Here is a 14026-nt window from a genome sequence, read left to right as displayed (position 1 = left end):
CCGGCTCCACCACCTTAAACAAACCACCCTAGGCGGCCGGGGTGGTACAAAGATACAAACCGAGCCGGGCCGTCACCGTGTCCAAGCCGACGTCTTGCAAGGACGGAGGGGGCGGTGGGTATACGTTGAGGTTCCGGAGGACTATCCGCCGCCGGTCCTTCCAAAGACGCGTCAACTTGCGGTGCGAGAGTAAAGAGGAGCATGATAGATACGTCTCCCGGAATAAGCTTAAGATGGACGCCAACAGGGTCCCTCTTAATGAGGACGAAAAACGGGCAATGAGGATGTTTGAGGCCGAGAAGGATGGGACGCCGAAGGGATGGATGCCCCCGACGCAAATCGTTCTTCAGGATGAGCTGCTCTGCCACGTCGGCCTCATACCGGCCCTCGAACGGGGTGAGTGGGGTCGGTGTGAGGCCCATCTTTGCTTTTTATGTTTCTGTTTTTGAACTTGTTTTATTTCTTTTGCCTAACTTCTGCTTCGTTTCTTTTGCAGACCGATTTGGCCCGGGACTGTCTGTCTCTGCTCTCCAGAGGTTGGGACTTGACGAGAACGAGAGAGTTGTTGACCCGCATCCTAAGGCCCAGACACGTGATCGCCGACCGGCTCCTAACGAACTCATGGACCAGCGATTGAAGGCTTTGGATGTGACGGCGGCTCGGCGAAGGTTGCGATAGAACGTGCCGCGCCGCAAACCAAAGATAATGTCTATGGCGGCGACGGCGTCAACTCCGGTTCAGTCTTCAATCCCTGTGGTCCAAAAGCAGCCGGTGGTCATCGATGTTGAGGAGGAGGTCACTGTTGCAGAGGCTCCTCCTTCTTTGAATAAGAGAAAAGAGACCGAGTCTGCCGCCATTTCGTTAACCGAGGTAGGTAAAGAAAAGGGTCCTCCAACCAAGAAGGCCAAGCCTGGTACGGATCTAACCTGTGGCTCAGATTTAGCTGGTTCATTAGGCATTCCTGATGACAGGCTCTCTGGCATGTCAATGAATGTTGACATGGATGCTTTGTCCGAATTTTTTGTAGATCAACCGCCGCCGGCTATCCCTCTCACTGAACGGCAATTGGAGAAGCGGCCAGTGCAGACGGGCAATAAAAATGTCACCGTCGACTCCTCATCTCTGAAGCCTTCCGTCGCTCACCTTGTGGCGGAAGGCACAAGGTTGTGCAGGAAGCTGGCGAAGTGGAACGAACTAGCCGGCGCTCATATTATGGAGCAAGAAAAGACCATGGCTGAAGCTGCCCCTGTGCTTGAACGGCTTAGGTTCGAGCTTGCTGCCTCTAAGGAGGAGGCCGAGAAGGCGAAAAAGGACCTCCAGGCCGCCGAAAATGATTTTCTCGCTGAGCGAAAGCTCAGGGAGGATGCTGAGAAGGCGGTCCTAGCCGAGAGGGCCAAGGTTGAGGCTGCGGAAGCTGATGCCGCTAAGCTTCAGGAGGAGCGGGACAAGCTTCAGGGTGCTTACGACGCTGCGGTTGAAAAGAGGGAGGAATGGAAGTCTTTGCATTCGGCTCAGGCGAAGGCGCACAGGAATACAAGGGCTATCCTCGCCCAGAGGGAGAAGGACATTGAGACGCTCCAAACTGTCATCATCCCTAACATGTGCGCCCAATACCGGGACCAGGCCGAAGAAGCCACCGGGGAAGTAATCGAGAGCTCTTTCGAAGGCTCCTCCCGTGGCAAAAATTTGACCATTTGCTTGATGATAAAGGCGGCCGCTGCCGAGGCAAAGGTCGGAGGATGCAGAGGCGAAGAAGGCGGCGAGGAGGAGGTCGGAGAAGGCGCCCATCTTTGAAAAGGTGAAGGCGGCCGGGGAGGAAGCCGAGAGGGCAAAGGCGGTGAAGCCGCCAAGTCGGCTCGGGTCGCCCACCGATGGTGATCTTTATTCGCTGCGATGGCGGCGAAAATGAGCATAGGGAGACGGGCGATCGTCACCGGATTCACCCGGCCTTTCAGACAGTTTCAGCTGTTCGGGGGCCAACTATTGAGCCTTTCCTCCCTGCCATCTTTTTTGGCGCTTTCAATTCTCATGTCTGTAACCTTTTGTTGTACCTTTCCTTTTTTTGTTGAACTTTGGTAGGTAGTGTTTAGGCTATCCTTATGGGGACGGCCGTCGACTTCTTTCTTGTATTACCTGTGAACATTTTTAATAAGAGTTTGTTTATTTTGCCTCGGCTTGGCCGGGGCTTTGATCACAATCCTTCATTCAGTTGTCTTCTTTCGTTATTAGTTGAGCGCTTTTTTTCTTTTCGTTTCTACCTTCGGCTTGGCCGAGGCAGTTAGAATGCGTATCTCAACTGTACTTAACGTTTTTAAACATGTTGGCATGTCGGTCGCTTCCTCCTTCACTCTCGGTCTGGCCGAGGCGTCAGATTTGCGCTTCCCAACCGCCGCTGTGAACATGTTAGCGTATCGGTCGTTGTGTCCCCGTCACTCTCGGTCTGGCCGAGGCAATCGGGGTCACGGCTCGACAAAGCGTTCAGATCAGAGACGTGTTGATCGCTTCCTCTTTCACTCTCGGTCCTGGCCGAGGCGTTCGATTTGCGTTTCTCAACCGTACTTATACGTTCCTAAGCATGTTGGTCGTTGTGGCGAGTATCAACTGCTGTTGGCAAGTCGCGTTTCCCTCGTTACTCCCGGCTTTGGCCGAGGCAACCGAGTTTACGTTTTGACTGCTTTCCGTATCTATAGACATATTGATCGCTTCCTCTGCCACTCCCGGATTGGCCGGGGCAGTCAGATTTGCGTCTCAACAGTGCTTATACGCTTTTGTACTTCGGTAGTGACTTTGAAGGGGACAAGTATTTTGATGGAAAACTTGGATCACTTTTATAAGGTATAAACACACGTTGGGGTGCCCACAGCGGTCTTGGACACCTCCACCGCTATATGAAATATTTCCTTAGGTTGTCAGTGTTCCAGTGGCTCATTAGAGGCACACCCTCCATGTCTGTCAGCCGGTATGTACCCGGCCTCATTTCTTCAACCACTTTGTAGGGTCCTTCCCAGTTGGCCGTCATTTTGCCATGGATGTTTCCTTTGTTGGTGGCGGCCGACTTTCTTAGGACTAGATCTCCTACTCTTAAGTCCCTTTTGTGGACCCATCGGTTGTAGGCTCTTCTCATTCTGTTTTGGTAAACGGCTAAGTTGAGCCGTGCCGTGTCTCGACTTTCTTCGACCAGGTCTAGGGAGGCTTTCAGGCCTTCCTCATTTTCGACTGGGTTAAAGGTTTGCGTTCTGAATGTCGGCACCGCTGCTTCAATTGGTAGGACGGCTTCAGACCCATAGACTAGGTGGAATGGACTGTACCCCGTTGCTTCTTTCTCCGTGGTTCTAAGGGACCACAGGACGCCGGGTAGTTCGTCAGCCCACCTTCCCTTTAGATCTTCAACCTTCTTTTTCAGACCGTTTAGGATTGTTTTATTAGCTGCTTCCGCCTACCCGTTGCTCTGAGGGTGGCAGACGGAGGAGTATGCAAACTTGATACCGAGCTCTTCTAGCCAGTTCATCACCATGTCACTCCAAAACTCTCGGCCGTGGTCAAATACCATGACTTGGGGTAACCCAAAACGAGTTATGATGTTTTCCCAGATTACCTTTCTTACGGCCGCCGTGGTCTTGGCAGGTACCGCGACAGCCTCGACCCATTTGGTGAAGTAGTCAACGGCGACGATCAGGTACTTCCTTCCTCCGGAGGCCGTCGGAAATGGCCCTAATAAATCCATCCCCCACTGTGCAAATGGTAGGGAGCTAAGTACTGGTTGCAGGTCTCGGGAAGGTGCGTGTATCACCGGATCATGCATCTGACAATTTTTGCACTTCTTGGTCTTAGCTCTGGAATCCTCAAGAATGGTGGGCTAGAAGTAGCCGGTTCGGAGAGCTTTGTGGGCTAGCGTTCTTGCCCCCATGTGATGTCCACATATGCCTTCGTGAATCTCTGTCAGTATGAGCCCCGCGTCGGCTGGGCCGACACATTTCAAAAGTGGTCTTATCACGGACCTTCTGTATAGTTCTCCTTCGAACACCAAGTACCTTGCGGCGATCTTTCTTATCTTCTGGGAGAGACTGCGGTCCTCCGGTAACTCTTTTGTTAGTTTGTATTTCATTATCGGAGTCATCCACGTCGTCTCGGCTTCTATGTGGCCCACCATGCCGATGGTCTCAGTGATGCTTTTAGCATTCCTGATATCTACCAGCACGGTTCGGCTGACATTCTTGATGCTTGAACTGTCAAGTTTTAAGAGAGCGCCGACTCGGTTGTTCTCAGACCTGGGGATGCATTGGATTTGGAAAGATTTCAATTTTGCAGTGTCAGCTTTTACCCTTTCCAGGTATCTTACCATCCCATCGTCTCGAGCCTCATACTCTCCTCTGATTTGGTTAGTCACCAATAGTGAGTCTGTTTTCAACACAATGTGTTCCGCTCCGGCAGCTCTAGCTAGCTCGACTCCAGTTATCACCGCCTCGTATTCGGATTCGTTGTTCGAGGCCAAGAAGGTAAACTTCAAGGCATACTCAAACTCGTCCCCGTTTGGGCTGATGATAAGGATGTCGGCTCCTGAGCTGTTCGTCGTGGAGGACCCGTCGGTGTATACTTCCCATACTCCGGGATTTGGTTCTTCTTGATATGTGCACTCGGCCAGGAAGTCTGCAAGTGCCTGCCCCTTTATCGAGGGCCTCGGCTTGTATTGAATGCCGAGGCCGGATAGCTCTCCGCCCATTTGATGAGCTGCCGGATTTTTCGAATTTTTCCAATGCTTTCTCCAATGGCTGGTCGGTTAAGACCGTCACGGGATGTGCGTCAAGTAAGGTTTGATTTCCTTGCGGCAACGACGATAAAGAAAGGTCGCTTTTTCAATCGTGGGTAATTTCTTTCGCGGCCAGCAGTGTATGGTCGATAAAGTAGATTGGGTGTTCTTGCTTGTCTTCTTCTCGACGATTACTGTAGACCGACCGTGGCCGAGGTAACTCCTATGTTTAGATATAGTGTCTCCCCAAAGATCGGCTGGAGAGGGTCGGGAGAGTTAGAAGATGAGCTTTGATTGCACGAAAGCCGTGCTCTGTTCCTCCCCCACCTGAAGTCTTTATTCCCCTTCAACACTTTGAAGAATGGGGTGGTCTTGTCGGTGACCGACGGATGAAACAAAGTAGAGCCGCCATCCTCCCGGTCAACATCATAACCTCTTTTCGATTCCTCGGCTCCGGTAGGTCCAGTATTGCTTGGACTTTTCTCGGATTGGCATCAATTCCCCGGCGCCGACAAGCACGCCGAGGAACTTACCGCCCGGACAGAGAAGTTGCATTTCATTGGGTTAAGTTTCATCTTGTATTTCTAAGTGAACAAAATGTTTCGCTCAAGTCGGCCAATTGCTCATTGTCGGACTTGCTTTTTACAATAGCATCGTCGACGTAAGCCTCGATGTTTCGCCCTTTTTTATCTTGAAACACTTTGTCCACCAGCCTAGTGTAAGTTGCGCCAGCGTTTTTCAAACCGAACGACATCATTTTATACATGTATGTGCCGTGTATGGTGATGAATGCGCACTTAGGCATGTCTTCTTCGGCCATGAATACCGATGGTACCACGAGAAGGCGTCTAGCGAGGCTTAGCATAGTGTAGCCTGCCGTTGCGTCAATTAAGCTATCTATTCGAGGCAAGGGATAGCAATCTTTAGGGCATGCTTTATTAAGATTTGTAAAATCAACACACATCCTCCACCCCCCTGATGACTTCTTTACCATTACAACATTTGCTAGCCACTCAGGGTAAGTACAAGGCATGATAAAGCCCGCCTCTAATAGTTTGTCTACCTCGGCCTTGATGGCCTCATCTTTCTCGGCCGAGGAGTTCCTCATCTTCTGCTTGACAGGGCGAGCGGTGGAGAGCACGTTCAGCTTGTGAACGATCACCTCTCGGCTCACGCCTGGCATCTCGGCGGCTGAGTACGCGAAGACGTCTTTGTTCTTCCTCAGCAGGTCCAGGAGATCGGCTCTGAATTTTGGCTCCAGGCCGACACCGACAGTTACGGTGCGTCTTGGGTCAATTTCCACTTGCTCGGTCTCGGCTCCCTCGACCATGCTGACGTTGTTGGTGTTCATCGGATCACCCTCCTGTTGTAAGGATGGGCTCTTCCCCTTCTCTGATTTCTTCGCCACTTTGAGGGATTGCATGTTACACCCTCTGGCAGATATTTGGACATTGACAATTTCGTCTCTCTCGTCCTTTGAGACGAGCTTTTGTGCCTCCCCCCGGTCCGAGACATACATCAATGTCAGGGCCCGGATGGACATTACAGCATCGGCCTCGCTCAAAGTAACCCGGCCTATCAGAACATTGTAGGCGGACGAACCATCAATGACCACGAACTCAGATAAAACGTTCTTGGCCGCATCCGCCTCGCCGAACATCACCGGCAACCTGATTGACCCCAGGGGCACCAGGCCGGCCCCAGAGAAGCTGTATAGTGGGTTGGTGCAGGGGCTCAGGTCCTCAATCTTCAGACCGAGGTTGAGGAAGCATTCCCTGAACATGATGTTCGTGTAGGCGCCTGTATCAATTAGGCACCTCTTAACCAAGTGGTTGGATATGTCCAGGTGGACCACCAGCGGGTCGCTGTGCGGGGCTACGACTCCTTCGTAGTCTTTCTTTCCGATGGTTATATCGGGGACGGTGGAAGCGGGGATCGCTGTGGTGGGCACAAAGTTGATGGCTTGGTAAAGCTCATTTAGGTGCCGTTTGTGCCCATTAGCCGACCCTCCGTTCTCGTTTCCTCCGATAACCACCTGGATCACTCCCATCCTCTGGAATACTGATTTCCTGTTCGCCCCGTCGGAGCTCGTTTCCGGGGCCCCAGCTACGTACTTGCTGAGGGCCCCCTTTCGGATCAGCTCCTCGATGGCGTTCTTCAGATGCCGATAGTCGTCGGTCTTATGGCCAGGCTGGCCGTGGTAATCGCAAAATTGGCTTGCGTCACCCTCCGCCCTCGTCTTGGGGGGTCTTGCCCACTTCTGCCCTTCATTCTTGCTCAGGGCAAAGACCTCGGCCGGTGATTTGACCAGGGGGGTGAGACCGTGGTACCGCTTCTGGGTGTATGGTCCCGAACTCCCCCCGGCGCCGCCGAGCTCTATTTCTGTTAGATCTTTTAGGCCGTGACCGATTCACGTCACGGCGACCTTCATCAAGCATTCTCCCGGCGGCTCCTCCTTTCTGGGTGCCCAGCTTCACTGTGGCCTACCCAGGTCTTGTGGTAATCCTCCACCTTTACGGCTCGGTCCGCCATCTTTCTGGCGGAGTCCAGGTTGAGGTCCTCGCACTTGATTAGCTCGTTTTTGAGCTCGCCTTTCGGGAGGCCTTTCATCAGTGCGAAGGCCGTCAGTTCGGTGTTCAGCTCACGGATCTGCTGAGCTTTCGCGTCGAACCTCTTCACATAGCTTCGTAGAGACTCGTCCTCCCCCTGTCGGATCGTGAGGAGATCCGATGTCTCCACGGCCCTTCTCTTGTTGCAGGCGTACTGGGCTATGAAGTTATCCCTTAGGTCGGCGTAGCAGTATACCGAACCATTAGGCAGCCCCTTGTACCAACTCTGGGCCATCCCATGCAGGGTTGTTGGGAAGACTCGGCACCATACCTCATCAGGCTGCTCCCATACCGACATGTAAGACTCGAAAGCCTCGGCGTGGTCGGTTGGGTCGCTATCCCCTTTGTATGATAGGGACGGCGACTTTGATTTGGTCAAGCACGGAGACTCCGAGGACATAGGCACTGAGGGGCTGTTTGACCACGTGTCGAATGACACGTGGCGATCAGCTCCTCGCACCCCTAGTCCGGCTTCTCTCCCCGTGGCGGGAAGGGCTTCTTGTTGTCTGACTTTGGATAGTCGGACTTCTTTCTTCATTTCTTCGGGGCGGGCCTCGTTGTTGCCGCGGCGACGCTGTCCTCCCGCGAGTGGGGGAAGGACTTTGGTCTGCCACTGGTAGCTCGGGCTCCACCGGCGTCCTAGTATGCATGGCTCCTTGTATTGCCCCGGACAAGTTGTTCGGGGTTACTTTATGGGCCCTGGTCACCTGTGGGTGCGCTGCCGTCACCGTCGTTGCGGCGGGGGTGATCGGCGTATTACCCACCAGGTCCAGGAATAGCTTCAATTTGGCTGCATCGACCACATGTCCCATGACAGTGACTTGGCCGACAGGCAGCGGTGTTTCTGGTAGTATTGGCATCCCGTACGCCGGTTGGATTACTCGGCCGGTTGGGGACTGCCTGATCTCAGAATTAGGGACGGTGTCATCTTGGTAGAATGCGGTTTCGTCACTCACAACTACTTCTTGTTGTTTTGACATCTTCTTAGCTTGCTGGGTGGGTTTTGTTTTGTGTTTTTTTTTTTGTAAGGGATTTTACTAGCTTTTAGTATCTTTCCCACAGACGGCGCCAATTGTTCCGGGTGTAATTCCGGAGCAGGATTTGTTACCACGTAAGCTTGTAGAATGATGACTTTGCTTGACTCTTCCTTTCGGCCTCTCCCGAAACAATGAACAAACTGAGGGCTCGGCTTGGTACCGAGCGAACTCACTCCGACGCTCAAGTCAGTAAACTTATAGAGATTAAGTTGTGTGTTACTTGGCAAAATATATTGTAGAGAGATAAGGGAGTTAATACTAGATGAATAGTGAGTTTATTTAATTATTTTCGGTCCTTTTCTCAATGAGAGAAGTGGAGTATTTATAGACTTTCACCTTTTGTCATGTAGTGGCCAAGTGGCAGAGCAGGTGGAAAGACTGTTCTACCCTCGGCCGAGGGACCCATGGCAGGCCGGCGGACCTGGTTGACTCCTTGCCGAGGGGTCTTGGATATGAGTACGCGGATATGCCTCCCGGCTGACTAGTTTGCCTAGCCGAGACCCAAGTGACAGGCCGACTGGCTGCGTCGGCTAGGCTGTCAGAGATGTTGACTTGCTGTGGATATCTTTTACTTTGCTCAATATGTTGACTCGGTCAGCGGGTGCAGAATATGCCCCATCACAATTATTTTTGTAATTTAAAATATTTAAAATAATAATAATTTCTAATTATTCTTCAAATATAACATATAACAATTAATATTGAGTTAGTCAGGCTTGTATTTAACTCATTAATTATTTATTCTAAGCTCACTTACAAACAGAACACTATTTAGTTACTCCTGCATAGCGATTATAACTTTTATATACACAAATCATAAAAAAAAAAAAAAAAAAAAAGGTTAATTTATTTGTATATACTCATATTCTAAAAAAAATATTTTAATGTATTTGTATATACTCACAACATTCTCACGAGAAAACTAATGTTAAGAAAGTAAACCTAACTTCTCAATTGCGAAAATACAATTAGAGACAAATCAATATTATAACCCGTACAACGTACGGGCGGCACAAAATCTAGTTTGTCAAGATTTAAAGACCATAGACACACCATTTCAGGGAAATAATCCATCCGTCCTTTTAACAAATTATTATTAATTCACAGTATACAGACCTAGGCGGAGAAGTAACTTGCCAACTGCAGTTAAGTGATATTCAAAGAAACACTACAGATTTACAGAAACAAGTTGATTTAAAAAACATTATCAAATAACCAGAATGGACGATAACCAAAACCAACAAACTCCGGTTTCACAATCTTACTGTTTGAAAGGAAACACAATATCCGACAATCAGAAAAATACGGAAATTCAGGAGAGTAGATTGCTTAAAGCCTTAAATATCCATTATCTGCATTCTCGCGATCTGCCATAGGCTTCTCTATGAGCTTCTTAAAGTTGTGACTCGGGCAAGTCAATAGCTTATTAATACAGAAATCACTATTCTAGGCTCATACCGCAGTACTACCTCGATTTCAATCAGTTGCAGTAGGTGTTCAAATAGCCGAGAACAGTAAAAGAGAGTATACAATGTCACTGGCAAAACACAAGCCTTTATCAGTGAGAGGCTCAGATACAGTGAAGGTATTTTACATAAACTTCGTAATCCGACCACCTTGATCACAAAAACAAACACCAACTGAATTAATCTTAACAAATTTAAGAGCAAGTAAATGTAGTAACAGCCTTACTCCCCTCAGCCTATGCAGAGAGTTCCCACGACACGAGATGAATAAGCTGCAGCAAGTCATTGAAAGCTTCACTGAACCAAGTGCTTGTCACCAGCGCACGGAATACAAATGACGACAGCTAAAACACATCAAAGTTGCAAACTACAAGAAACAAACAATGAAAATTCTTCATCGAATCACTTGCTGAAGTGTTTATTTCAATGTAAGGCAGTCATACACTGGTTCTGCGTCCTTAACCTAAAATATTACCTTCACTAATCCAGCTTTTAAACCATTAGTAGCCTTGAGCAACACACTGCAAGGTTATCAGCTTGTGAGACACCTATTTCTATGAAACAACTAGTTGAACCAAAAATCTACCCTCAGTAAATGCTAGAAGTATTAATCCACATTCCTTCAGTACTGAACTACGGAAAAACCGCACCTAAACAACTAATTGCACAAGCGAAAAGCTAAATACTAGCTTAATCTTCGTCAATTGCTACCATATAGCATCAAACTACCTAACTTACGACAACATCATCTTAACCAGCTATCAAACATATGCAGAAATTATACTCCACGAAACACTAAAGAATTAATGCAAATCACAAATGCAAAGACATCCGCAATTTGTCAAGACTTAAAGAGGATAGACACACCATTTCAGGTACATAGTCCATCCGTCCTTGTAACAAACTATTAATGCAAATTTCACGTATACAAACGTAGTCAGCGACATAACTTACCAACTGCAGTTAAGTGCTGTCAAAGCTGCTGAAATAGCACAACATTACAGATCAACATAAACAAATTGATAGAAGAAAATATCAACAAATAACCAAAATAGACAGTAACCAATACCAACAACTCCGGTCTCACAATCACAACCATGCTGTCCGAAAGGAAACACAATGACGCAGCAGTCAGAAAATACAGACATTCAAGTAAATAGCCATTATAGCATTTTCGCAATCTGCTACAAGGTATTCAAAGTTCTTACTCACGCAAGTGAAAAGGTTGAAAATACAGAAATCAGTGTGAACCTAAAACGGTAAAACCCAAATCAATCTAAAACAGAGTTGTTCTATCATCTCGTACTACAGTATAATACTTGAATTTCAATCAAGTGCAGAAAGTGTTCAAACAGACAATAACAGTAAAAGAGCATACAATGTCGCTGGCAAAACAAGTCTATATCATTAAGTGTCTATAATACAGCAAAATTACTCGCAATTTTTCAGTCCTCCCTCTATTCCAATCAATTGTTTACCTTTCAAATTCTTTGTGATGAATATTTTGATCAAAGATAAACAAAAGGAACTATTAAGTAACTAGTTTTAAACCCGTGTAAAAAAATGCACTGGTCGTAATAACATGCGCTATTATTGGACACAGGACTCAGGAGCATATAAATGAGCGTTACTAAATATGAATGTCCTGATAATATAAGTAAGTCTATAATTTAAAATTCGACATACGTATAATTTAATTAACTTTTTTCATTCTGATGAGATAATAGGGTTTTCATCATTAATGTACATATAATTTAAGAAAAAATGACAGTTTTAGCAATAAATGAACAACTTTTTTACAAAAGTGCACTGTCTCACCGTATGAGACCGTCTTACACTATAATTTATGATATATAAATACATAAATCAACTCTTTCTAAGAATTTTACCCTACTTCATATTACCTATACCCCGCAGCCGCCCTCTTCCTCTCACAATTACTAACCGACTTTTCATCTTGCTTCTTTTCTTTAACTATCTCCATCTCAAAAATTATCCATCCTAATGTTATCCCCTTACTATCTATAATGTTAATCGGCCTTTGTTCTTTACTTAGCCTAATTGTACACATTTGTCCACTACTTCACAACATTCCACATCCCTTCTCCCACCCCAATCACTCCGCCTCCACAAAGAGCATAAGCAGTTTTACTCATCCAACATTTCAAATCAATCGCACCTATTTTCCATTTCACTGTATTAGAACACGATTCTAGCGTGATCAATGCGAATAATTATATATTTGCGTTGTTGTGCCTCGAAATTTGTAGATCTATTGCTAATTGTATATGGGTTTCCATAATTTTTGAAAAGCTAATTTCAAAAGAGGCGGTGTATTATTTTATGTTAAAATTTTCATTTTTAACTATATTTTCACACTTTAATCATTATTATATATCTTTTTTCTTGTTTTAGTATATTTTCACACTTTTGTTATACTCTTTATTGTAGATTTGATGCTCTTGTTAGTATTAAATCATCCCTGTATTTTTGTTCCAAGAAAATATTCTTTTTTTTTAATTTAAATATGTTTTTAAGACTTTTTCCTTTTTAGCATTTTTTTATATTTAGTTTTTTTTCTATATTAATGAGGTACTTTAGTATTTTTTTTTCAATTTAAATATACTTTCTTTTTGGACTACTATTTAAATTATTTTCCATAATTATTTTCTGATGATTATTGTGTTTGTGTCATGAACCATAGTTAAATTATTTTGATTTCAACAAAAATTTCATTCTTTTTAATTTTTTTTCCTTTAAAATATTTCTGGTATTTTTTATTTTAAATAAAGAATGGCTTATATACCCAACTTTATTTTTTTTGCTGGTTATTAAATATTTGATCATTTAGAAAAATAAAATAAATATTTTTATTATTTTTTTAATAATTTAATTAATGACAAAAATCTGATCAATCATAAATATCATATAGTAATGACAAATTAACTTGATTGATATTTTTTTTTGTTGAAGTAACTTGATTATTTTCTACTACTTATAATGTTCAATGAAGATTTGTTTTAGAAAAAATGAAAGTAAAAGCTTCTGAAGAAAAGGAATTATCCAGTTTGTATTAATTTTCTATACAATTTTCCATTTATTTTATCTTTATTGTAAGATTGAATGTGTTTAATTTTTTTTATCATAAGTTTTTTAACATATGAATATGAATATATGATTAAGATAATCTAAATATAAATTGAGTTGATGAGAGGAGATGAGAGGAGAGGAGAGAGAGTAATTAAATGTTGTATAAATCATGGGGGGTCCCATATGTACCCAATTCTCTCAAATCAATCAGCCAATCAGAAGCCAAAGAAAAACCCAACTTTTATACTATGTAGATACTCCAGAATGACAATCAATTTAAAACAAACTGGTAATCATTCATTCATTCATAGATTAGGTCTAATTACATAAACATCATAATCATAACATTATAATCGAACTACGACGACAAAACAAAACAACTAAACCAAACCCTAATTACCAACTCTAAGAGGTAGTAAACTTAGTAACAGCCTTAGTACCCTCGGAAACAGCATGCTTAGCCCAACTCCCCGGGCAACACCAACCTCACAGCAGTCTGAATCTCCCTGGAAGTAATAGTCGGCTTCTTGTTGTACCTGGCAAGCTTAGAAGATTCCTGAGCAAGCTTCTCAAAGATATCGTTGATGAAGCTGTTCATGATGCTCATCGCCTTGCTAGAGATTCCGATATCGGGATGAACTTGCTTGAGAACCTTAAAGATGTAGATCTTGTAGGTTTCAACACTCTTCTTGTTTCTCTTCTTCTTCTTGTCACCAGCTGCGGCTCCGGCTTCCTTTGGGAGTTTCTTTCCGGCTTTCGGCTTCTTCTCGGCTGGGGCCTTCTCCGCTGCGACGGATTTCTCCGCTGTCTTCTTCTCCGCCGGTTTTTTGTCGGTTTTTGGTGCCATCGGATACGAGAGGTTTTTGTGTGAATTGGGATTGTTGTGAGGAGAGTGAAATGTGTGGGGTGGTATTTATAAGGAGGAGGAGAATGTTCTGATTGGAGGAAAGTGGTTGGTGCGGATCGATGACGTGGAGTAAGAGAGCTTGTTTGTTCCCGTTGATTTAGGATTTGAAAGAGGTGATCTAACGGATGGAAATTAAAAGTGATTGGCGAAGTTTTTCGGGGGTAAAGTAT

At 45.4% G+C, this 14026-nt stretch overlaps 1 pseudogene; it reads right to left on the bottom strand.

Moving 5' to 3' along the window:
- Positions 1-13354: 13354 nt before the first annotated feature.
- Positions 13355-13813, bottom strand: LOC141634328 (histone H2B.3-like; annotated as a pseudogene).
- Positions 13814-14026: the final 213 nt, after the last annotated feature.

Source organism: Silene latifolia, chromosome Y, assembly GCF_048544455.1.
Source record: "Silene latifolia isolate original U9 population chromosome Y, ASM4854445v1, whole genome shotgun sequence".
Taxonomy (NCBI): Eukaryota; Viridiplantae; Streptophyta; class Magnoliopsida; order Caryophyllales; family Caryophyllaceae; genus Silene; species Silene latifolia.
Note: the sequence above shows the minus strand (reverse complement) of the source record. Positions and strands in the feature narration are given on the sequence as shown.